Source organism: Ictalurus punctatus, unplaced genomic scaffold, assembly GCF_001660625.3.
Source record: "Ictalurus punctatus breed USDA103 unplaced genomic scaffold, Coco_2.0 Super-Scaffold_100, whole genome shotgun sequence".
Lineage (NCBI taxonomy): Eukaryota > Metazoa > Chordata > Actinopteri > Siluriformes > Ictaluridae > Ictalurus > Ictalurus punctatus.
The window spans coordinates 1,404,746-1,431,141 of NW_026521086.1; the positions used below are offsets into that span (position 1 = coordinate 1,404,746).

Consider the following 26,396-nt stretch of genomic DNA (forward strand, 5'->3'; position numbering starts at 1 on the left):
ACAGCCAGACTGCTCCTGTACCTTTAACACACACACATACTCTCACTCACTCTCTCTCTCTCTCTCTCTCTCTCTCTCTCTCTCACACACACACACACACACACACACACACACACACACACACACACACACACACACACATTCTTGTAATTAGAACATTCTGGGGTCAGTAGTCCCACCCATGTATTGTGGGGACACCACTTTCCTGAGGTCCTACAGATGTGAAAAAAATCAGGCATGTATAATTTAAGCCTGAGAACACATATCATCTCAAATTCTGGATTTAAATCTCAAAATTTCTGTGCTTGGTTTTTTCACACCTAATGTGGACATAACAAGAACTCATCATTAATGGGGACCTAATTTGCATGCACAGCAAATTAGCTGGTTTTCATGTTGTAGAGCGGACATCACTAGATAGTTAATCTGCATACACACAGATCAGGTCGTTTATATAACAAGGGGACATGGTTTTAAAGAACAAAGTTGTCAATTTAACTCTATAATTATTTATACAAAATTACAAACTAAGTATGTCTAATTTAGAGGGCTGTCTGTAAAGCAGATATGATGTGTATTTTCTCTATTTGAAGGTTTGAGCTTCTCATGAAATTATATTGAACAGTTGTTCTTAATTGTTTATACTAAGGACTCTTAGCCTTATTTGTGAAATATGCAATCAGTGAAAGTTTGGTTATCAAAAAGCTCTCTTACACAAATTTCAATATCTGCACGTAATAGATAACAGACTACATTTTTTTGGAGCTTTCTATTTCCAACAGAGGAACCCTTTGAGAAACCTAGGAACCTGTTAAGGAAGGTGGTACCAGTGCTATTATTAGTTTTGAGGCTATAATTCTAAGAAGCGTTTCATTTTAAAGTATACTTTTTTTTGTGGAACAAAAAGTAGAGGTGCTAGCTGTACTGAACCTCACTTATTTATCACAGGCATGCATCACAAATTAACACTATCCCCAGTCATTTTGGCAAGTCAAAATGACAAAGAAACTCATCCTTTTGATATTTTAGCTACATGAAGGATTTGTTTATTGGTCTGGATCTCTAATCAAGTGAAAAATTGTCAGTCAGATGAAAAAACCCTGTCTATTCAACATTATAAAGACAACTTGAGTCTTGAGCTTCTTTACTGTAAAAGTCAACAGATATTTGCCCATTAAAGTGCACAACTACTAAGCTCACATGTGCCATGAATGAACTTGGACTCATTTAAGTTTGACATAACACTTCTGCTACTACATATAGCCAGCTCAAAGTTAAACATATTGAGAAAAATAAAGATACTAGCCAAACACAGACACACAACCAAATGTCATAAACACAATTTTTTTCTTTATTCTATATCCACTTAACTGACTAAGCTAAAAAGTGACAGTAACAACTTAATAATATATGTTGAGGTAGCTAATTTTGATTCCAGGCAGTCTAAACATGTAAATGGGTAGCACACTGAAGCTTTTATTGCCCAATAGGCTTACTCATGAACTTGTCAGTCACCTGCATAAGGACCCACTGGAAGAAGGCGGCCCAAACCAATTTGATCTAATTCAATATAATGGTGTAGGTAAAGATTCTAATGGATATTTTAAATGCCTGATTTGTTCCTGATTAGTTTATGATGAAGTAAATGCTGAGTGGTTCATTATAAAGTAAAAGGCTAGAGGTGTAACGTAACTTATTATTAAAGCATTACTACAGATGTTATGATGTACAGTATCTGTAATATAGATGTAAAGTGTTACTATCAAAGTGGTAATTAATCTTTGTTTATATCTCTTTTGTAAGCTACAGTGCAGTTATAGACGTAGAATTTGACACTTTGCCAGTCTCTATCTTTAAGATATAAAGACTCCGATCTAATGCAGTTTTCACAGACCAACTTCCCTGGGACACGACACGACGAAGGTCTTCATATGTCTCTCCACTGCATGGACCTCATTTCCTTCCCGAGCCTTCCTCTTTTTCAGAGTAGATGTTTTACCTAAATGTAAGAATAAACATTAGTTACATAGCAAACACACACCCTTACACCCAACAGAAATTATTGTCTGGCAACTTACAGACTGGAACTTAGATTTCACGTCTCAGGAATGAAAACTCTGACTGCAGTTTGTGCATATGTACCAAATAGTATCTAAGAGTACTCAGTTTTCTTGGAGAAGATGCAGTAGGGAACCTACTGAGTCCCAGGGGATGCTTATGTTGGAAATTATGGAGAGGTGTGATTGAAAGGCAGGATTAAAAGTGCCAGCAAACTACACAATTCTGATATTTATGATCCAGAAAAGGTGTAGACTGTGATGGCTGCTGTTTCTCCTGGCCATTGCTCTCAGCAGTGTCCCCCTCCATAATCTGCATATTTAAACAGGTTTAAGTGACCTATGGGGACACTGTTCTAAATTCACATATCTATTCAGCTATCACAAGACTCCCTCACACACCTGAATAAAACATGCTTTGTGGGGACTCCGTATAGTAACTATTAACAGACAAGATTATGTAACAGAAAGCAAACATGCTGTTCAATACGACAAAAACAATAATTATTTCACTATAGGAATTAAGTTTGTGATTTCAGGGTTAGATATGGGATACTTTGGAAGACTTTGGGATAATTACGCTGCATTCAGACACACACATGTTTTGTAGTTAATGCTTAAACGTGGCAGTAAAATACCTGAAGCAGATCAGATGAACAATAATGTCTAATTTTATTGTTAATGCACAAGCACAAAATTAGTTGTGCAACAAAAATGAATCGCAACACTGCCGGATAAGACAATGTTTATTTTTGAATAATTTTTAAATTGTGAAAACAGAGAGGGAGATACCCTGCATACCTTGCTGCACCAAGGCCAGTCTCCTCCTCCATAATTGTTGGTAATTTCATCACCTTCTTTAAAGTCTGTTAAAGCAAACAGACCAAGATGTGGGCTTCCATCCACTTCAGTCTTCTTCATTCTGCCATTTGGGTGCTTGTGGTCATCATTAACCAGCCTAGCAAAAGATCCGTCTTCTTTTGCAGAATCAATACTTAATACACAACGAGAGAAAGAGAGAAGTATTCAGTGACCGAATAATCGACATCAAATTCTACAAATATGATAGCTCTGCACAGAATTTTTATTGTTAACGGTCAGATGTAAATGTTTAAGTGGACAAATACTTTACAACTGCAATTTTCAAGTACAATGAAAGTACACTTTGAAGAAAAACTATGCAGACATTGTCATTTTTTATGCAGGTTAATTCTATGGATCATTTTATTAGTGGTGCTTGAAAAGCACTACTATTGTTCCCTTGCATACTTATTATTATTATAATTATTATTATTATTCCACTTTTTTTCGGCGCGTAACTAGTCCCGCACTGTTTCTCGGAGATCGACGGGTGAGGTGTCGAATCTATCGGCTTATTGAGGAGATGTGTGCTATGACTTTATATAGAAAACATACACGGCCAGTACAGTGCTAACACATGCTAGCAACATGCCAGCATGATGCTAAAACATGCTAGCATGGTTCTAAAACATGCTAGCATGATGCTAAAACATGCCTGCATGATGCTAAAACATGCCTGCATGATGCTAAAACATGCCAGCATGATGCTAAAACATGCTAGCATGATGCTAAAACATGCTAGCATGATGCTAAAACGTGCAAGCATGATGCTAAAATGTGCAAAAACATGCTAGCATGATGCTAAAACATGCTAGCATGAGGCTAAAACATGCTAGCATCATGCTAAAACATGCTAGCACCATGCTAAAACATGCTAGCATCATGCTAAACCCCTCTGGCAACCTATTCGTCCGACTCTCGAGAGTATTGGCGCCCTACACTGTCAGCTCTCAAAAGTATTGGCGCCCAATCTGAATTTTGCACCCAAGCACCACTCACATTTTCTTCAGGAAATGTACCGTTCTAGTTATTATTATAATAATTATTATTCCACTTTTTTTTGGAGCGTAACTAGTCCCGCACCTTTTGTCGGAGATCGACGGGTGAGGTGTCAAATTGATCGGCTTATTGAGGAGAAGTGTGCTATGACTTTTATAAGCGAACGGAATGCCGGAATTCCTGCTACGGAAGCTCAAAATCAGAAAATTTCCCATAGACTTGCATTGAGTTTCGAAAGTATTGGCCCTCTAAGGAGAAAGCTCTAAAAGTTTTGCCTCCGTACACATTCGGCTCTAAAATGTATTGGCACACGATCTGTTCGGCTCTCAGAAGTATTGGCACCCTATCCGGCCAGCGCTCAAAAGTATTGGCACCCAGCACGGCCAGTTCTCAAAAGTACTGGCACCCTTCACGGCTGGCTCTAAAAAGTATTGGCGCACTACACAGCCGGCTCTAACAATGCTGGTGCCCCATCTGTCTGGCTCTCGAAAGTATTGGCACCCTACGCAGGTGGCTCTTGAATGTATTGGCGCCCTGTCCCGATTTCACCATGGCAAGCACCGCTCACATTTTCTTCAGGAAATGTACTGGTCTAGTTATAATTCTTCTTCTTCCACCTTCGTGCCAATTTACCTCTAAAGAAAATGTTAATATATTGAGATTTTCAGTCCCTAGTGATGTTCTGAGTAAGAAAATAACCATATCCGTGCTTGCTAATAACTTTGCTGAGTGAAAACCTGTTCTACACACAGATCACAGCTCAGCTGCGGTGTTTAGAGACGCAGAATAAAAGGAGCGCGCTGTAGTTACAACATCGAAGCACATCACACCACCGCCCAGCGCTTTACAGATTCATAACAAACTAATAACTGGAACTAATGAGCTGGGCTCGGTCCAGACTACTGTCCACCCTGTCCTCGATTTCAGAGGCTTTAAACTCAATCCAGCGCTCAGATCGATAACTATTTAGGAAGCCTGACTCTGCTATTTATAACCGAACTATCCGTTACATGGTGAAGCTAGTTACAGAAGTCGCTTTAACACTAAATATTCACATGACATGCCAACTACCAAAGCCTATTTAATATATTAACTTCATTTTATTAACTTATTGTACTTACTAATGTGCTAGATTGGTTAAAGTGTATGTTAACTCTGGCTAGTAAAGTCCGCTAGCATAACAATTACTTTAATATTGCGATTCAATTATAAATAAAGTCTTAAAGCAGGGAAATAAAATTACAAACTTATAAACTGCAAAAAAAAATAATAATAACTTACCTCTCGTTGTATTTGGTCTCGTTGCCGCAGTAGAATCACTCCTTAGGGCAATGGAAAGCAGCTGGTGCTATTAGCCTGTGACAGCCAGGGCAGATGGGAAATGTAGTTCTTTTCCTACTTCCTGTGTGGTGTTTACGAACTATTAGTGCAGTAAAAAAAAAACTACACTCCGCCATAACCCGACTTAAGGATTTCGTTTTACTGTTTAGAGATTTTTAAAAAGTGTCATTTCGCTGTGCGAAAATTTAAAAACTCAAACTTTAATTACTATTAAGACTTATAATTATTTGGAAAACATGATAACTATCTGTTCTAACTTATTAATGTTTAGCTTATGTTAACAATCTACCCTTCTAACAGTCTAATTAGGCTTTTAACTTACCAGTCACTTTTTGTACACTTACATTTTCTGTTAATTTTAACTTAATCAAATATCAGTATTAATGCCTAGTTGAACAAAACTTTAAACATTTTACCTCTTTGTTTTAAAGCTTTTTAATCCGCTAATGTGCATATGCAGATTAGCCACAGTCCTTTACTAAGTGGGTGGTACCATAATTTGCATAAATTAGACTTGCAGAGTGTGTGAAGTGGTTGGCCAAGCCCCTCCCCCAATAAATACCGGTTCCAGACTAAAGGGGGCGACATAGACCAAACGGATCACACAGCTGTCTCGCTTCGGTAAAATAGTGAGTGGTGTGAGAACGGTTCCGTTAAACTGTAAAAACCCCGCGCTGAAGCACGTGACCTCTTTCAGGCGCACAGTGCTCATGTTTCTGAATGAACCCACGCTGGATATTTCATTCAGAGTATGGCATGAGGGAAAGTCATACATGCTGTAAGCCAACACTGGGAGCATGAGGTGCTTCGAATGCGGGGACATTGGGCACAAAAAGTTTGCGTGTCCACATAAGAAACAAGACGGAGAGGAAGAGGGGCCGAGCGGAGTCAGGGTGGAGAAGCAGGTTAATGTGAGCAGTGTAGAGCAGTCAGAGAGTGCTGGAGGACAGGACACTGACCAAACCACGGCGGGGGGTAATGGACCTGATAGACCTGAGCAAACAAGGGAGGAACTAAGAGAGGGGTCAGACGAGCTGACTCCTGGAGGGAGAGGCCCAGAAGTAGAAAGAACTCAGGAATCTATAGTACAGGCACAAAAACGGAGCAGAGTAGGGGGGTCAGACAACACCAGGGGTGCGGCAGTGGAAGGGGGGTCAGATAGCACTGGGGGTGCAGCAGTGGAGGGGGGGTCAGCTAGCATGGGGGGTGTAGCAGTGGAGAGGGGGGGCAGACAGCATGGGGAGTGCAGCAGGGGAAGGGGGGTCAGACAGCACCAGGGGTGCAGCAGTGGAGGGGGGGCAGACAGCACCGGGGGTGCAGCAGTGGAGGGGGGGCAGACAGCACCGGGGGTGCAGCAGTGGAGGGGGGGGTCACCTAGTATGGGGGGTGCAGTAGTGGGGGGGCCAGACAGAAAATGGGGTACAGCAGTAGGGGGGGGTCAGATAGCATGGGGGGTAGAAGTGGGGGGGGGGGTCAGAAAACATGGACATAGCAGACAGTAGTGAGAAGTCAGTAAGTCTTCAAGCAGAGCAGGAGAAGGAAGTGGAAGAGGAGGAATTCCAGGATGACAACCTCTCCGATATCGCAGACATTAGTGGGTCGCAGTTGGGGGAAGATCAAGAGCTCTATTCACTAACTGAAATTGTGGGATTTCTGGATGACACATTCGGAAGACAGGTTGAGATCAAGGATTTTTTTTCGGATACTGAAAAATTTATTGCTTCAGCAGTAAAGTTACAACGTACAGCAAGTTACGAGGAGCTAGACCAAAGGAAGAGATACCGTTTAAAAAATCGTCTAGCTAGATTACAGCCTGTGCCTTACTTCAGCGCATTGAAGACCTGGTGTACGATAAACACCTATTCGTGCTGAATCTGAAGGAAATGGACCTATCAGCTACAACAACCTTCTACCAGTCTGTCCTGAGAGCCTGGTCTTCAGTACTGAACATCAGCAGGACCGGTGCAGACTTTTTTCCCAACATAGAAGAAGAGCCGTTGTTCTACAACTCAGTGATACAGTCCAAAATGTTAGAATCAACATATCTTCGACAGCGCTTACGGAGAGCAGGACTCACAAAAATCAAGAATCTGAGGGCTAGAAACAGATGGAAGATGGTGTTGTGGATAAAAATGTCATAAAATAAACATAAAGGAGACCTAGCATCCAGCAAAGGGGAGAAGAAGAAGAGACGGGCACCTAGACACATAGAAGCGGGATTAGGCGGACATTGACAAATTGGAATTACACTTTAAAGATCTTTAAGAGCAGTAATAGTCAAAAAAGTCAAAAAGAAATGTACGAGCTGAGGAGTGCTAAAAACACACACACACACACACTCGTACAGTCAAGGGCAGGCAAGTCAACACAACATACGCACACACTCTCTCTTCCTCATACACACACATGAATAACTTTAATAATATCTTATAGTAATAGAGAAACTATAAAAAGACAGAATAGTAGGATATGCAGGACAGTAGAACTGTAATGATATTAAGAAGTTGGAAGTACAGTAAACCGCTTTTCAAGTAGTATAAATATATATAAAATAAGAAATATAGTGCAAATATGAAAATAAATTATAAACGAGAAATACAGGAAAAATAGAAAAATATAACTTACTCATGATTCAGATGGTGAAGATTCTCGTCTCGCAAGGAAAGCCTTAATTTTTAGAGAACCATGAAGAGAGCCAGTTATAAGGGTGGCTGGGTCAAACTGCCCCCCCCCCCCCCCCCCCCCGAGATAACGATAAGACCAAGGTCCCTCCCGGTTGTTTAGTCGTCTTGTCTACGTCATTTTATTTCCCTAGGTAATTGAGAATCCTGGTTTCTGACCACCTAGGTAATTGAGAATCCTGGTTTCTGACCACCTAGGTAATGGAGAATCCTGGTTTTTGATTCTCTGGGTAATTCAAGACTCTGGGTTTTTATTTTCTGAGTTATTAGAAATGCCTGGGTTCTGATTCTATGTGTAAGTGAAATAGGCCTTTTCTGGAAACCTATGGGTTATCTAGTGTGTAAATACAGTATAAATACTGGAGCTTAAGCTCAGGGTATTAGGATCACTTTTGAGAATTCTCATCGGTGTGGATCTCGTGTGGTGGAATGGAACAATAAAGCTGGACCCTTGCTTCTTCTCACTCACGGCTGGTGTATTTTTTCTATCTCCAACTGGGCTCAGAGGTAGATGTGAGTATTGGCTTCTAAGTTGAGTTTTAAATGTTTTTGGGTAATAGGCTAAATTTGAGCCAACAGGAGCAGCCGTAGTCCCAGCAGTCTGGAATTAAAGAAGATTTGAGCTCCATCCAGAGGCAGAAAGGATCTGGATCTCTAGTATCTCCATAAATTCGTGTGGGGCTCGGCGAATGGCGAGAGGGTGAAAAAAGATAATTATGACTGCGAAGTAGTAGAACAGAATCTAGTCAGGGTAGGCTTGAGTAAACAAATATGTTTTAAGCTTAGACTTAAACACTGAGACTGTGTCTGAGTCCCGAACACTAATAGGAAGACTGTTCCATAACTGTGGGGCTCTATAAGAGAAAGCTCTTCCCCCTGCTGTAGCCTTCACTATTCGAGGTACCGTCAGATAGCCTGCATCTTTTGACCTAAGTAGGCGTGGCGGATCATATAAAACCAAAAGGTCGCTTAGATATTGTGGCGCGAGACCATTTAGTGCTGTATAGGTTAATAAAAGTATTTTATAATTAATGCGAGATTTTACTGGGAGCCAATGCAGTATTGATAATATCGGTGTGATATGGTCGTATCTTCTAGTTCTAGTTAGGACTCTAGCAGCTGCATTCTGGACTAATTGGAGCTCATTTATATTCCTACTGGGACATCCAGACAGTAAGGCATTACAGTAATCTAATCTAGAGGTGACGAATGCATGAACTAGTATTTCCGCATCATGTAGTGACAATATGTTTCTTATTTTAGAAATATTTTTGAGATGAAAGAAAGCTATCCTAGTAATATTATCTACATGAGCATCAAATGATAGACTGGAGTCAATAATCACTCCAAGGTCTTTAACTGCTGCACATGATGAAACAGAAAGACCATCCAGAGTAACCATGTAATCAGAAAGATTATTTCTAGCTACACGTGATCCTAATAAAAGTATTTCTGTTTTATCAGAATTAAGTAAAAAGAAGTTAATTAACATCCAACGTCTAATGTCCTTTACACAATCCTCAACTTTACTAAGCTTCTGTCTGTCTTCTGGCTTCGCTGAAAAATACAACTGTGTATCATCAGCATAACAGTGGAAACTAATTCCATGTTTACGAATAATTTGTCCTAGGGGTAGCATATATAAAGTAAAGAGCAGTGGGCCTAAAACAGAACCCTGTGGAACTCCAAAGGTAACCTCAGTACGCATGGAGAAATCACCATTTACATCTACGAACTGATAACGATCGGTCAGATAAGACCTGAGCCAGGAGAGGATATTTCTCTATGTGTATTTAACATTCTATGAGAAAATATCAGTTGTATAAAAAAAAATGGAAAAGAAATTATATAATTTTTTAAATCTATATATTGTGTTAAAAACAAATTCTGCCACTTTAAAAAAAAATGAATTTTCATGAATCTCATGAAAATGAATCACATGTAAATGAATCAATGTAAATGAATCACATGAAAATGTATCACTTGAATATGAATGTCATGAAAATGAATCATACGTAAATGAATCACATGTAAATAAACCATATGAAAATGAATAAATAAATTAAAGACTTTAAAAAAAAATCTGTCTAAATGTAAGACGTTTTAGGTGAGGTTAACTATTGGGGGTTGGAGGATCAGTTTAGAGAGCATATTATTTGTTTCTGATGGTTAAGTTCAGGGTTAGGGTTGGCCCCTAAGTTTCAACATTGGAAAAGGGAGTTTTTATTAGTTAAAAATTAGGTGATTAGAGTTTATTGTTTGGGTAAGCCCCTAGATTTCAAGATAAAAAATGGTTTTAATGGTTGGAATAGAAGTTCTAATTGGGTTTAAGGGTACTGGATCTATGTTCCCCATTCCTATTGTCCAACTTGTACAGATGAAATTTAATCTGGCCCAAATTTAGGGCCGAACCAGGAAAAAAGTTCCATTAATTTTGTCCATGCTCCCTCTCAGATCCTTCTTCCTATTGATTACTCCCCTCCCCCCTGAGAAGAAATGCCTTTCTCTCTATTAATATATACCCCCACACACATTTTATATATAATATTATATTATATTTATATTTTTGTGTCACGATATGGAGGTTGAGACGGATGCAAGTGCAGATTTTTCAAGTTTAACAAAGAACTAAACAAAATACAAAAGACACTGACATTGGGGCAAATCACTGTGGCAAAGACTAAACATAAACCAAAGAGAAAAACACAGCACCAGGGACAAAGGTAAAGAAAGACAAACGTGAGACAAAGAGTGCAGTGAAAACTGGCTAAATACACAAGTGCTTACCAGGAATGTGATCCAGGTGCAGGTGGTCATGTGACTGTGATGCAGTGGCTGCTGGGAACTGTAGTTCAGATTTCCTTCTCTGATTACATGACATAATGGTGTATGGTGTAATATGTGGTAATGTACGGGTATTACTCTGTGCGTGTGTGTGTGTTTATACAGAGGCTGAATGTGTTGGCCACTCTTGGGTAACTTACCCAAAATACATCAGAGCATCATCACAGCTCTCATTACTGTGGATGTCCACGCCAGAGACATCGTCACGGAGCTCGTCAATGAAAGGGTACACACGGCTACACACCTTCTCTTCAGAGCGAAGGGAATCATGGGTGTGGTCAGATCTGATTGGTCAGAAGCTGTTAATAAATCTTTTAAAAATAACTGCAGCTCTGACAGCAGTGCATATGCAAATCAGTTCCCAGGTTTATACAGTATGAATGCACTCATTATAAACTACCACGCTATATCATCAGCGAGAATGCCCAATTCGTATACAATGAGATCGTATATATATGACATGTCTTTGTGTATGTGTTCACGTAGGTGGACTCGAGCAGTAACTTTGAGTAGGAGAGGCAGCTGTGCTAATACTGGGACGTGGATCTGGATTACTGCGTGGCCAGAATGGCTCTGTATCAGTACGTCTACGGATATGAGTACCTGGGAGCCTGCCTCCGTCTGGTCATCATCCCGCTCACAGTAAAGACGTGTTAACAATACATTAAGAATTCATAATGTATAATGTAGTGTAGTGCATGTTATTATAATAATATTTATTTAAATACTATGCGTAATGCATTACGGAGGCTTTATAACATGCTTCGAATGCTTTTATCGCTCGTTATAGGCGTGTGAAAGATCTTCTTGGAAATGACATGCTTGTGCTTGTTTGTGATGGTTTTTAAGACCGATGCTACCTGTGTCTGATGGGTAACACCTCGAATAACGTGTGTAGAAGGTGTGAGCTTGATCCTTTCACCGTTAGCCAGACAGAGCGTCTTGTTGTTGCCCAACACGGAGGTAATTTTCTCAATCCACAGGCACGTCCACAGGTACGTCACTCACCACCCACTTGTGCGTGTCGGCGATGTCACTGCCGACGGACGGTTTGATGGCACTCCACTCCCGTGTGAGAGGGTCGTCTTCACCATACAGCTCGTCCATGCTCACTGACTGCGGGTTGAGCACGTCGGTCTCGATGGGCTTGTATAAGGGATTCACCTCGCAGCCCTCTGTCTCGTGGAGGGTGCGCAGTGCGTCAGCGAGGGCACGGTACGCTGTGGTCTTACCGCCTCTTGTAGGGCCCACCAGCAAGACCCCCTGGTGCACCAGCATGGTCTCGTACAGCTGGATCACCTTGGCGGTCATGCTGGAGACGGGCTGCAGGGAGAGGGCGCATAGAGCTGCCTCGATGTTCGACTGAAGCGCGCCGTGGTCATGCTCGGGGACGCCCACACCAGGAAAGAGGTCCGACTGAATACCGCTAAACGTACACAAGAAAGATTGGATTGACTCGATTGACACTAGGCTCAAGATTTTCAGATTATGGATGTTCAGATGTTCCAGGATTCTTTACTTTTCATCTGGTATAACATTACAAGGTGCTAATGTTATATACTTTAAATGTTTTTTAAAAAAAAGTTATATAGTATATGATTACAGCTTTTTAGTTGCAAAGAATTTGCAAATGTCAGTTAATTCTATTTCCTAATTTGTCCTGGAATTTCCTCCTAGAGCCTGATAGAGCCTGTGATAATGACCTTTGATACTCCATATGTAAGCTTTGGCATTCTTTACTATTTATCAGTTTATCTGCCCACATCTTTACCAGAATTTTCAATCTCTCCCTGGCCCAAGCAGTCATCCTGTCCTGCTTAAATCAGCCACAAACATTCCAGTGCCAAAGAAGTCGCCCACCACTAGCCTGAATGATTATCGTCCTGTGGCCCTCACTCCAGTTATCATGAAGTGCTTTGAGAGATTGGTTCTTCAGCACATCAAGGACTACCTCCCCCCAGATTTCGATCCTTTTCAATTTGCTTATCGTGCAAACAGATCCACAGAGGGTGCTATCGCCGTAGCTGTCCACTACGTGTTGAGACATCTAGAGCAGCAACAGAGCTACGTACGGATGCTTTTTGTGGATTACAGTTCGGCTTTTAATACAATAATTCCGGACATTCTCGTCACCAAATTGGTCACCCTTGGCCTCCCCCGCCTCACGTGTGCCTGGATAAAGGACTTTCTCACCAACCGGTCCCAGACAGTGAGACTCGGACCCCACCTCTCCTCCACTCGCACGTTGAGCACAGGTTCTCCACAGGGCTGTGTACTGAGCCCCCTCCTGTACTGTCTCTACACATACGACTGTAGTCCAGTCTAAAACAATAATCTTATCATCAAGTTTGCTGACGACACCACAGTGGTCGGACTTATCTCAAAAGGAGAGGAGGCAGCCTACAGAGAGGAAGTCCTAAACTTGGCAGCCTGGTGTTCAAAGAACAATCTGACTCTAAACACCAAGAAAACCAAGGAACTTATTGTAGACTTCAGAAAACACAACACGGAGCTGGCCCCCCTCTTCATTAATGGTGAGTGTGTGGAGAAGGTCCACACCGTCCGGTTTCTTGGCGTCCTTATCTCTGCAAACATCTCCTGGACGGACAACATCACAGCGGTTATCAAGAAGGCTCAAACGCGGCTACACTTCCTGAGGGTTCTCAGGAAGTAGAATCTGGACTCCAATCTGATGCTGATCTTCTACCGCTCGTCTGTCGGGAGCTTGCTGACATACTGTATCACGGTGTGGTACGGTAGCTGCACCGCAGCAGACAGGGAGAGGCTTCAGAGGGTAGTAAGAGCATGATCTGTTCAATCTGTTGCCCTCAGGGAGACGTTACAGGTGCATCAAAACAAGGACTAGTAGATTTAAGAATAGTTTCTTCCCGAAAGCTATTACCATGATAAACAAACACATGTACTGAGTCCCCAGCATATGTATATATTGTCTCAAAACTGTGCATTTCATAGTACCTCCGCCATCCACCCTAATATCTATCTATCTTGCATATCTATCTTGCATATATTGTATATCTTGTTTATTTATTTTGTTTATTTATCTTGTTTATTTATCTGTGTATTATCTGTTTATTCTTCTTGTGTATTGAATGTATATGTTTGCACGGAACAAAAAGGAGTGGCTCTTAATTTCATTGTACATATATATAGTGACAATAAAAGGCATTCATTCATTCATTCATTCATTTATTTTATTTTAAGTTCTGCGTCATCCTTGAGTAACTTGTGCAGGTTGGAGTATCGTAGCGCTCTAATCAACACCACGTTCTCACTCAGGTGTAGGTTCTCTCGCATCAGAGACCTGAAACACACACACACACACACACACACACACACACACACACACACACACACACACACACACACACACTCGATTTATTCCAGCAAGCCATCTGTTACATTTATAGATAGTTTTAATTAACAATTTAGAAAAAACAACGGATGAATCTAATCTAATCTAATATGTTCACCCTGTTCGTAGACGGACATACCCGGCCATGACGATAACAGAGTTGACGACTCTCATGCTAAAGTCGTAGTGGTCCTGCCGGGAAAGCTGCTTGCTGCACAGCTTATACAGCTGAATCATCTTCTTCGCCAGAGTCTCACTGGACTTGAAGCCCTCAGCTCACAAGTCCACCTACAGCAAAAAAGACAACGTGAAACGGTTCTGTAACACGCCAGAATACATCCGTTATTGCGTTCATTACATAATGTAATGAATGACGGCACCCGAGCACACCTCTGCGATGACGGCGTGGTCGGGCACAATCATGGAGACGGATCTGAAGCGGCCTCCAGGTTGTCCCGGAGCTCGGTCCTGCCTGCGTAGCCTGGGTACATCGTGATTAAGGCAGCTTCCTACAAATGGAAGCAAGGGAAATGATAACGATTCAAACCCTTGCTAATATTCTGAAATCGATTGCAACACTGAGTGAGTCTGTTCCAAGAATCGATTCAGCACAAATCTCGAATTAAAGGTTAGGGGAACAACCCACAATATTAAGTACATAGGATCATTATCATGATTAACAGGGCGATTCCTAATACCTGGTGTCAATTCATAGATACCAGGTAATGGGAATAGAGTCGATTCAAAGGAATCAAGCTTTGGAGTCGACTCTATAGTCATTGGGAACATGGAGTCAACTCCAAAGCTTGATTGTGGGGGAAACTTGACTGAAGAACCTTGATTTCTCAGTTTGTGAACAATCCTAAAGAAATAGTCGGGAGACGCAGAGCGTTTGGCATCGTTGTGACAAACGCTGATTCTCACAGCTTTTTTTTTAGTTTTTAATTACTCAACAACTAAGACACAAACCCCTTGTTTATTCCTTCACTTTCATCTTTCACTACTTTTTTATTTTACATTTTGTTCTGATTCTTTCCCCCTGAATGTCTGGCTAGAACTTTCTGGAACTGGGAGCTAATGCTAAATTTAATGTTCTGTTAGAAAAGACAGCTTGATGTGTGGTTTCATTAAATTCATTCAATTTAAATATCTTGTCTTTCTAAGAAAAACTGCTGATTAAGCAATGCACTATACCATATTCATGAGAAAGTAGAATTTTGTATTTGTTATTTGACGTTTGTGTAAATTCAATACGTCGTTTTCAGCTAGTGATTAAAGAATTGGTTCATGAGTCATCTTTGTCAGATATGCTGGTGGCGCTTTCTGATTTTAGTCATTTAACCATTCAAAAGAGTTATTTGTGTGTGGAACAGTTTTGCATTGCACCCGCGAATACCTGCAACCTGGAATGGAAAATAAGATTTATTTTGTTCCAACACTTTTGTTGTTGTTGTTGTTGTTGTTGCTCCAAAACTGAAAAGTGTTACAGTGGAAGCAGAAGTAAGTGTAGCTTCTTAAATTGTGTAGTGCAACGCAGTGTTTTTCAATCTTTTTTGAGCCATGTCAAATGTCAATGTCAAAACTTTGTTTGCCGGAATGGGGAATTCCTTGGTAGCAGTCAACCAAAAACTGTCCAAAGGAAGTTCAGCAAATCTTAGCTTTAAACCACGATCTTGTTTCAGTTCAGTTAGTTCCTCCTGCTCCTGTAAGGTCATGTCCTTTCCAACAGCAGTCAAGGCATTCAGTGGAGGCTGAAGAGAAATAAAATGACAACTTCTACTCAAGAGTTTACAGATGTTTACCTATTACCTTGCACAGTGCAGCAGGGTGATCTTGCCCTTCCTCTGTGAGTGGGAACATCTCAAGGTTGGCACTTTGCACATGTTGTTGCCAGAGGTGCACCTTTAAATGGAATCCATTTATTTTATCCATGCTTGTAAGCAGGTTCTCATTTCGGCCTTGCATCCATGTGTTCGGTTCATTCAGATGATGAAATATATCTGCCAGGTATGCCAGCTTTGCACACCACTCATCACTTGCAAACAGATTTGAGTATTCAGACCTCTCATTTGTCAGAAAGACTTTAAGTTCCTCCCGCAGCTCATACACACGGGCCAGCAACTTGTCACGCTACAACCATCGGACCTCCGTATGGAGCAATAAGGCTTTATGCTCCGCTCACATTTCCTCACGCAAAGATGCAAATATACCTTTTCAAAGGTCGTGTCTTTACAAAGTTCCCTATGCGCACATCATCCACCACAGGAACTAGTTCTGCTGGTAAAGTCTTTGCAACGAAGGCCTCACGGTGCAGAAAACAGTGTGTAACAATAAGATCTGGGTTTCTTTCCTTCACTCTGCTAACGAAGCCTTAGGTGTGCCCGACCATGGCTGCAGCTCCATCAGTGCAAACAAGATATTCCGATTTGACCCAAAAAATTTCCTCTCCTGTGATGGAGAAGTTTTTAAAAAGGAAAAATGCAAACTCCGAACTGGGCCCTGGACAAGATTGTGACCCAGGTGAAGGGCCTAGTATGAGTGGTGGTAAAAAGAAAGCAAAGACGGTGAGCTCGAGGCAATACAGCGAAAGTTCTCTTTCGTTAGGATTTACTTTCACCAGCAATGAGATGACCCCGACTCCATTATGCTTGGTGTGTAGCGAGAAGCAGTCCAATAGCGCCATGGTGCCAAGCAAGCTTAAACGCTATCTCCAAGCAAAACACCCGTCGCTTCAAAACAAGCCGATGGACTATCTTGTTTGTCTGCGTGAAAACACCGAAACAGGCAACATTAATGAGAAAAACCACAAAGGTAAATTAGAAAGCCCTCAAAGCTAGTTGCTGAACTTGTAGCTAAATGAAAAAAGTCCCACACTGTGGCAGAGACGTTAATACTACCTGCCCGCAAAGACACTGTCAACGAGATGCTCGGCCCTGACGCGGTTAAAGACATATCTAAACTCCCGCTCTCAGATAACACAATCGCCAGACGTACTGATGACATGTCTACAGACATCGAAAGCCATGTTTTGGAAAAGATACGTATCTTGTAGGAAATTTGCGTTGCAACTTGATGAGTGTACAGATATTTTCAGCTCTTGGCCAATGTGCGTTTTGTGGATGGAGATGCCATTAGAGAAAACTTCCTATTTTGTACGGCACTGCCAGAAAAAACAACTGCCACCACGACCTGTCGCATGCATCACTAATTCTCTTGTCTCTAAGAAGGTAGGAGGCAATTACCTGCTGCCACCCGGACGAATATTACATTACTCTGCCAGTCACTATATTACAGCACAGACACTCAACCATGGCTTATTATTTGCAGATAATAATGAATAAATTTTAATAAAAAAGAATTTTAAGACTAAGTGAAATTGGACAATTTCTCAAGGCACGCCTGACGATCTCTCACGACACACTAGTGTGCCACGGCACAGTGGTTGAAAAACACTGCTCTACGGTATGTAGACTGTATTGCATGCGTGTTGAGCAGAGAGGAGATATTATAATATTATACAGTATCTGGAAATATAGTGTGTGACTGCTGCTGAAATAAGGAAGAGACTTAGGATTCTCCTTTTCAAATCTGAAACCAAATTGCTGAACAGCACAATACTTACCTGAACAGCTTACTCTGCGAAGTCTTTAATTATTTAAACTAAGCCTTGGTGGTTCAGTGGTAGAATTCTCGCCTGCCACGCGGGAGGCCCGGGTCCAATTCCCGGCTAATGCAGAAGTGAGTTTTGAAAGTTAAGCCTTCACCAAAAGAACATTACAAGCCTGATCATTTCTGCCCAAACTAGACCAACTCCATGCTGCTGAAATATACAAGAGACTTAGGATGCTCCTTTTCTATTTTGAAACCAAACTGTTTAATCAGAACAATACTTAATGAAAAGCACACTCTGCATTGTCCTTACTCCTTTAAGATAAGCATTGGTGGTTCAGTGGTCAAATTCTGACCGACCACGCGTGAGGCCGGGGTTCGATTCCCGGCCACTCACGGCTGAGTTTTGAATATTGAGCCTTCACCCAAAGAACTCTACAAGCCTTATCAATTCTGTCCAAAAAAAGGGTAGCAGACACAGTCCATGTTGCTCAAATATACAAGAGCCTTAGGATGCTCCTTGTCAATTTTGAAACCAAATTGATGAGTCAGCACAATACTTACCTGGAAAGCGCCCTCTGTGAAGTCCGGGTTAGATTCCAGGCCAATGCACAACTGAGTTTTGGAGACGTTTGTGTTGCTTGAGCCTTCACCCAAAGCACTTCACAAGCCTTATCAATTCCGCCCAAAACTAGGGTAATGGACAAACTCCATGCTGCTGAAATATGGAAGAGATTCTCCTTTAGAATTTTAAACCAAATTGCTGAAGCAGCACAATACTCAGCTTTAAATCGCACTCTGCGAAGTCCATGGATTTTTAAGATAAGCATTGGTGGTTCAGTGGTAGAATTCTCACCTGCCACACGGGGGCCAGTCACACGTAGGTGTAGAGCGCTGACTAGCCAATAGAAAGCGAGGATAATCCACGAGGAGGGTCGGACGAACCTAACGTAAAAACATCCGTTCAAATATTTATATTATATTATCTGTTACATATTGTATCTATGTAATTTTTTTAAAAGTGGCATTGTCAACATTTACTATTCCGATACTCTTTCAGTGTGTAAAATTAACTGTTAAAGAAGAATGTGAAATTAACAGTTTGTCAAAATTAAAATAACTATCGAAATAATATATGCAGAGTGTGTTATAGTAAGTTATTGAAAATGTATTCCAAATAAGGACTAAGATTTTAAAACATTTACAAATACAAGCTAGATAAAACATATTTACAAATACACAGGACAATTTTGTTTTGTTTTTTTAAATACAATGTTGTCTATACACAATTCCACAATGGTAGAGAGAGAGAGAGAGAGAGAGAGAGAGAGAGAGAGAAAACGTAGAATGAGATTCATGGTCAACAGTATTACACAGGATTTGTAACTATTTACCAAAATCCAACCTTGTGCTTGGCTTGCAATCAGACATGCCATGCACAGACCTTAAATACTGTGTTTCACAACAAAGTTATTTTCTCTTTTCAACAATCCACCTCTGCCTCTCAGCCTCATAGAATGAGGACTGCTGAAACTCTGCCCATGTCGTCTCTGCATTCATTCCCTGTGCCTGATACAGGGAGAGCACTTTAGAAGGACAGTAAATGTATTTGCCTGCCACTCCAGGGAAACCAGTGTGGATATGAGGGCTATTGGGTCCTTGTTTTAGTGGCTGGTGGCAGAACCTGCACAGATGACCAGAAGGCCCTCTGCAGAGTATGCCTCAAAGACTTTCCTGGAGCAGTAGAAGTATTTAACATCACCAGCCTGCTAAAAGAAATGTACAGAGTAGCCATCACCCATGTAACGAGAATTTGGCTGACCACAAGCTAAACAGGATCTAATTTGTTTTTTTTTTGGTGTCTTCTCAACTGCAGCCTGTGTCAGAGGTACGTCTTCAGGAACACCACTAGCAGGTGGATTGAATGGAGTGGGAGGCTGTATTGTTCCTGACCACATCTTCTCTTTGAGGTGTTGACTTCTCTTGCAAAGATGGATCGTCTTTAATGCTTCTTGCCTCTTCAGATGAGTCCCGAAGTAAATCACCTGATGGCCTCTCCTGAAGGACACATTGATTCTCCCAGGGATTTTTTTTTTTCTTCATGCTGATGGCCTGAATAGTACCCATAGATATGAACAATTAACATAAATAAATATATAAAAAGAATTTACTTAGTTATGCATTATGTTTTGTAAAGTAAAATTATGGTAACTGATTCTTTTAAAATAACTTGACAGGTTTCATATTAGAGCAAAAGATCAAAGACCCAAAATTTAATTATACAACTATTGAAAAGATACACATCTACTCTAATATATTCTAACTTAATCTAACATAACTGTGTGATCTGCTCACTTGTTACCAAAAGACTTAAAACAAATAAAAAGAAATAAACAAAAAGAGATGAAAGCCGAAAAAATAAAGCCAATAAAGTATTAACTGGTTTACGCGGTAGCGGAGGCAATTCAAAATGTAGATCTTCAAAAAAAAAAAAAAAAGAAAAAAAAAAGAAAACAAAAAGCTTCGGAACAGCACCATGGAATCAACATGTGGCGAAAAATATATTGCATCCGTAGTGATAAGGACTACCACTGAGAATTAACTGGAGAAGTTAAGGAAAGTTGAGCATAACTACTTTCAGCTAACTACCCTGACAGTGGTGGGATTTGAACCCACGCCCTCAAAGAGACTGGAGTCTACAGTCAACACCTTGGACCACTCGGCCACACTACCCCAGGCTGACATGGTGGTAAACCCGTTCGTGGTAAGAAGGTGACCGGGTCATTCCACCGGACAACAAGAAATCTGGCATGGGCGTGACAAATGGGCTGTTGTGAGACTCGAGTGCCTTTCGCTTAACCAGCTCTGCCGGAGACATCTAACCATTTCAAGCTGAAGACAGAGCTAAGGCGTGGTCTTTTGGACGCGATTCGTCTAGGCTTAAGACCCCATGGTCCACGGTCACATCGGTAGTGTTTGCGGAAAAGCTCTTCTGCTATGACTTTACATCCCACTTACAGTGGTGCTTGAAGGTTTGTGAACCCTTTAGAACTTTCTATACATCTTCATTACCAGGACCTAAAACATCATAAGATTTTCACACAAGTATTAAAAGTAGATAAAGAGAACCTAATTAAAGAAACCAGACAAAAATATTACACATGGTCATTTATTTATTGATGAAAATGATCCAATATTGCATACCTATGAGTGGCAAAAGTATGTGAACCTTTGCTTTCAGTATCTGGTGTGACCTCGGTGTGCAGCAACAACTGCAAACAAACGTTTCCGGTAACTGTTGATCAGTCCTGCACGTCAGCTTGGAGGAATTTTAGCCCATCCCTCATTATAGTACAGTTTCATCTCTAGGATGTGGGTGGGTTTCCTCACATGAGCTGCTTGCTTCAGGTCCTTCCACAGCATTTCTATTGGATTAAGGTCAGGACCTTGACTTGGCCATTCCAAAACATTAACTTTATTCTTCTTTAACCATTCTTTGGTAGAACGGCTTGTGTGCTTAGGGTTGCTGTCTTGCTGCACGGCCTACTTTCTCTTGAGATCCAGTTTACGGACAGATGTCCTGACATTTTCTTTTAGAATTTGCTGGTATTATTCATAGTTCATTGTTCCATCAATGATGTCAAGCCGTCCTGGCCCAGATGCAGCGAAACAGGCCCAAACTGTAATGCTACCACCACCATTTTTCAGAAATGGGATACGGGTCTTATGCTGGAATGCAGTGTTTTCCTTCCCCCAAACATAACCTTTCTCATTTAAACCAAAAAGTTCTAGTTTGGTCTCACCTGTCCACAAAACGTTTTTTTGAGTAGCCTTGTGTCTTGTCCATGTGATCTATAGCAAACTGCATGCAGGAAGCAATGTTCTTTATGGAAAGCAGTGGCTTTCTCCTTGCAGTCCTGCCATGCACACCATTGTTGTTCAGTGTACTCATTATGGTGGACTCATGAACATTAACATTTGCCAATGCCAGATAGGACTTTAGTTGCTTAGAAGTTACCCGGGGATCCGTTGTGACCTCGTGGACAATTACATGTCTTGCTCTTGGAGTGATCTTTGTTGGTTGACCACGCCTGGGGAGGGTAACCATGCTCGTGAATTTCCTTCATTTGTACACAATCTGTCTGACTGTGGATTGGTGGAGTCCAAACACTTTAGAGATGTTTTTTTTTTTTTTTTTAACTTTTCCAGCCTGATGAGCATCAACAACTCTTTTTCTGAGATCCTCACAAATGTCCTTTTTTCATACCATGATACACTTCCACAAACATGTGTTGAGAAGATCAGACTTTGATAGATCCCTGTTCTTCAAATAAGACAGGGTGCTCACTCACACCTGATTGTCATCCCGTTGATTGAAAACACCTGACCCTAATTTCCCCTTCAGACTAACTGCTCATGCAGACGCCAACAGTGTCTGCACCATGCACGCTTCCTTTACAGAATGCGCTTAAGCAAGGTCTTTACAAGAAAAATAGGATCCAAACCCACATGGGCTGTGCACAGCGGATTGGCAGTTCATCACCTTAACCTCTTGCTGACATATCTCACGCATATGAAATTACATCCCGGTGTGTGGAGCAATAAAGAGGTTTCGGTGCAGGTTCTTTGCCCCTGTCGTCTGGACTGCGGAATGCGTTCTGCATTGATGGACCTCCAGAGACGCCAGAGCCTTACAGCAACTGTGGCCAAAAAGCATTGAAATACAGCACACAGTTGCAAAATGTGTAGCCACAGTGCTAGCTTTTCACATTTCTCCACCCTCTCTAATGCTAGCTCAGGGACCTGTACAAAGCTTCTCATTTGTAGGCCTTGTAGGTGTGAGACAGACTGCAATAATGCCAGATATTGCTGGAAAGAGGAGACAAAGTAACAAGCTTGCGACGAGGATGGGATTTGAACCCACGCGTGCAGAGCACAACGGATTAGCAGTCCATCGCCTTAACCTCTCGGCCACCTCGTCTGAGGCCTCCCACTTTTAACGAAAACTATGCAAATGAGGGTTTAAATGTTCGCTGACTAGATGACTGCTTCTCAAATAGATTTTATTCAAGTCTTGAGGTATGAGCTGTGCCGTCATATAAACTGAAGGGTGACGATGCGGCGAGACGGCCCAAAGGTCTCACAGAACGGGACAATTCCATAGTTGAGCCATCGCAATGCAATCCAATCCTTGGGCGGCTAGGTACCGACTACCTATGGACTGCCCATCTCAGCGAGTTAAATTTCTTTGGAAAATGTAACTTTTACCTGTGACCTGAGAAGGATTACGCGGTATAGAAAATGGATGGATGGAAATGTAACTTTTATCCTTACCTAGATATACACAACGACTGTGGAAAAGGGGGGCATGAATTGGGATGTTTGTGAGGCAGCATGCTGTGGCCAAAAAGCGTTGAAATACAGCTCATGGTTGCAAAACACATAGCCACAGTGCTAGCTTTTCACATTTCTCCATCTCTCTCAAGGATATTCAGCTGGCCTGCTGTATTCGCGGAGAACGCGCTTAAACGACAACTCCGTCTAATATACACAAAGGCTCTTTTAAGAGTCACTTCATCGTCTCAGAAAACAGCTAATTTTATTTCTTGGGCTGTTTGAATATTTAGATAATATTTACAAAGCGAAGGGGACACATATATATATATATATATATAAATAAACATGCTTTATATTTCTATCAACATATAGAAATGTTTATTATTCGTTATTGATGAGTGAACTTTATTATGATAAATATACTGCTATGTATATTACATAATGTTTGTTTATTTTATAGATGATGATGAACACTGCAGAAGAGCTGTGTATTGTCCTTATGTGAAAACTAGACAATGCACAGTAATAACGCCGATGAGCTGTGTCTGTGTACAGTAGCCCAAATCTGCCTTCTGTTCCAGGCGGCGTTGTGTCTTGTGCTGGACGGAGCTTGACTGCCCTCGTGTGTCCAGTTTAAATATTAGAACGTGGTATGGAGAGAAAAGGATATCTATCTATCTATCTATCTATCTATCTATCTATCTATCTAATATATATATATATATATATATATATATATCTGTGTGTGTAAATGATGTAAAAGGCTTTCTATCAACATTAGAATAAGGTTAGTTATTAATTTTGTATTTTTAATATAAATATAGTTCTATGAATATTACATAATGTTTGTTTTTATAGAAGAGCCGTTAATTGTGGTTATGTCCGAACAATACAATGCACAGTAATGAGCTGTGTCTGTAAATTAGCCCAAACCTACCTTCTGCTTCAGGTGGCGTTGTGTGCTGTGCTGGATGGAGCTTGACTGCCCTCGTGTGCCCAACCTCGGTAACGGCAATTTCCCAGCAGCGGTATTCTGTCATAAGAGTACATTTGTAGTTAGGGCCGAGTTGGTTAAGAAATATTATATGGTTTATATTACTGTGTCCTCTTTTTAACCCGTTCATGATCATTATTGTATACATTACAAAGATAAAGGTAATGTTCTTCCCTATTTGTGGATATTCTCGAAGTGAAATAGATGAGGCCACCTAGGGAACACTAAGTTATCTAGGAGCAGTGATGAGAATGACATGTCTAATAAAATTAGAAATACATTAATAATGTTATTATAATAGAAATCAAGGTGTGCACTTTAACATTATAAAATATACATACACAGCAAAATCCACAGAAACAAATCCACTCTATTGGAGTTTCATTTCAACACTTTTAAAGTGTCCGGAGGGGTCCACACTCCACAGTGTCATTTTAACACTTTAATAGAGTTCACATCAACTCTTTGTATAGTTGAAATTGAACACTACTCAAGTGTTAGTTTCTCAACACCAGTGTGTAGTGTTAGAAATTAATTCTCATAGGAGTAATTCATTAAATCTCATAGTGTTAATTGCATACTATTAAATGAGTTGCCTCTAACACTATAAAGTGTTAATATGCTACTGCACAATTAAAGTAACATTTAAATGATTACAAATCTAAAAGGCAAATAAAGAAAAAAAACAAGTTGGTTGCTTTAATAGTTTTCTTTTTTCAAGGGCGTTAACATTACTGACCCCTAAGGTCAAGTCTTTCTAAATATAACAATTGGGCACTATGTACTCTCTTTGATTATTCTCATTAGAGCACTGCTGGTCAAATAGCCTAAAGTGTGTCAGTTCATTCACAGAGATGACAGAAAACTCATCCATTTGGTTATCTTCTATACAGTATGCATTGAAGTGGTCATCATAGTACATCGTTTTTACATTGCAGGAAATAATGAAAGCACTCTCTTCATATATTATTATATAACAGGTCTTTTTGAACACAGGGAGATCATAGGTACATCCAGTGCATATGAACACACCAACCTGATACTCAGTACCATAATGTCTGACCCACTTTGTACTTGTAACACTCAAACAGGCTTCTAAATATAATGTCTGACTGAGTTCTTCCCCACCTTGCAAGTTACAGATGGTTTTTGATGTAGGACCAAATTCAAACCTTCTAAAACAATCATTTTCACAGTTAAATGCCAATTGACGTTGATGTTGCTTTACTAATTATTTAATGAGATTCTTGACATTTTTTGCCACATCTTTTGAAAATATGGTGCTTAGCTTCAAATCGCATTCACCACATATGGATAAGAGGGCCAATTTTTTTATGCATCTCAGATCAAGTGGTGCTTGGGAATCGACGTCTTGTCAGGAAACAATTCTTTGAATAGAGTATGGTGATCACAGATCAGATGTTTTAAGTAACATATCATCCCATCAGTTATGGTGTAGGAAAACACTATATTGACAATCTGCATCAAAAGTAGGAGAAAGTTCCAGTGATTGTTATTCCTTTCAATGACCACCAAATATCAGTGGAGTGTTGTGCAGAAGACACCATGACTGTATGGCATTCAAACCCAGGTGTTTGCCCTTATCATCCATTTTTAACCCACTTGGTTTGTTTTTACGGTTTGTGTAACCATAATTAAAGCTCTGCATCCTGTTTAACAAGGTACTCAAAAACCAGTTCATACTGTACCACACCCTCTAGCAGATCATGCATGATGTCAACAGCATAGTTATCAGTATAATGGAAATACTGTAACGAATTGAGCACACATGACTTTTTGACACCATATATTGACCGCAGTTCAGGATTTTCATTTAGTGCCTTACAATGTTCAGTATAAACCTCTTTGGAACGGAAAATTAACCCAGAATGATCTTCAGTAAATATAGATTGAACTTCTTCCTTACTAATTAAACAAAGCCTACAGAAATTAGTTGCACTGAAATATTACACAAATCCCAGTAAGCCATTTAAAGCCAAATTATCTCCTGTTACTTGAATTACTGAGCCAAACAATGGTGGTTCAAAACAAGGAAGCTGTATGCCTTCGGCTTCTAAGATTTTAAGGTCATCAATAAGGGGCTTTAGTATCACATCAAAACCGTATGTCTTAAGATCTTCCATGTAGAATAGAGCTGCAAGATGTACATTAATCAGTACAGAGTTACACTTGGATGGAAGATTTATTATTATTTTTTTTTTAGAGTAAAATAGATACAACCAAGTTTGTGGATCCCCGTCTTGGAACCTAGAGGGTTAGCAATTTCAAAATCGTTGTAA

The 26,396-nt window shown here is 40.6% G+C and overlaps 1 protein-coding gene and 2 non-coding genes across 6 annotated transcripts in view; 1 reads left to right on the forward strand and 2 right to left on the reverse strand.

Moving 5' to 3' along the window:
* The window catches only part of LOC108261406 (NACHT, LRR and PYD domains-containing protein 12), a 263,191-nt gene that overhangs the window by 33,033 nt on the left and 203,762 nt on the right, over positions 1–26,396 (reverse strand). The gene's annotated exons all lie outside the window — the stretch shown is intronic.
* trnag-gcc (transfer RNA glycine (anticodon GCC)) lies at positions 17,821–17,891 on the forward strand. Its single transcript has one exon. It is a non-coding gene; the product is annotated as a tRNA-Gly (tRNA).
* trnas-gcu (transfer RNA serine (anticodon GCU)) lies at positions 22,665–22,746 on the reverse strand. The gene has a single exon. It is a non-coding gene; the product is annotated as a tRNA-Ser (tRNA).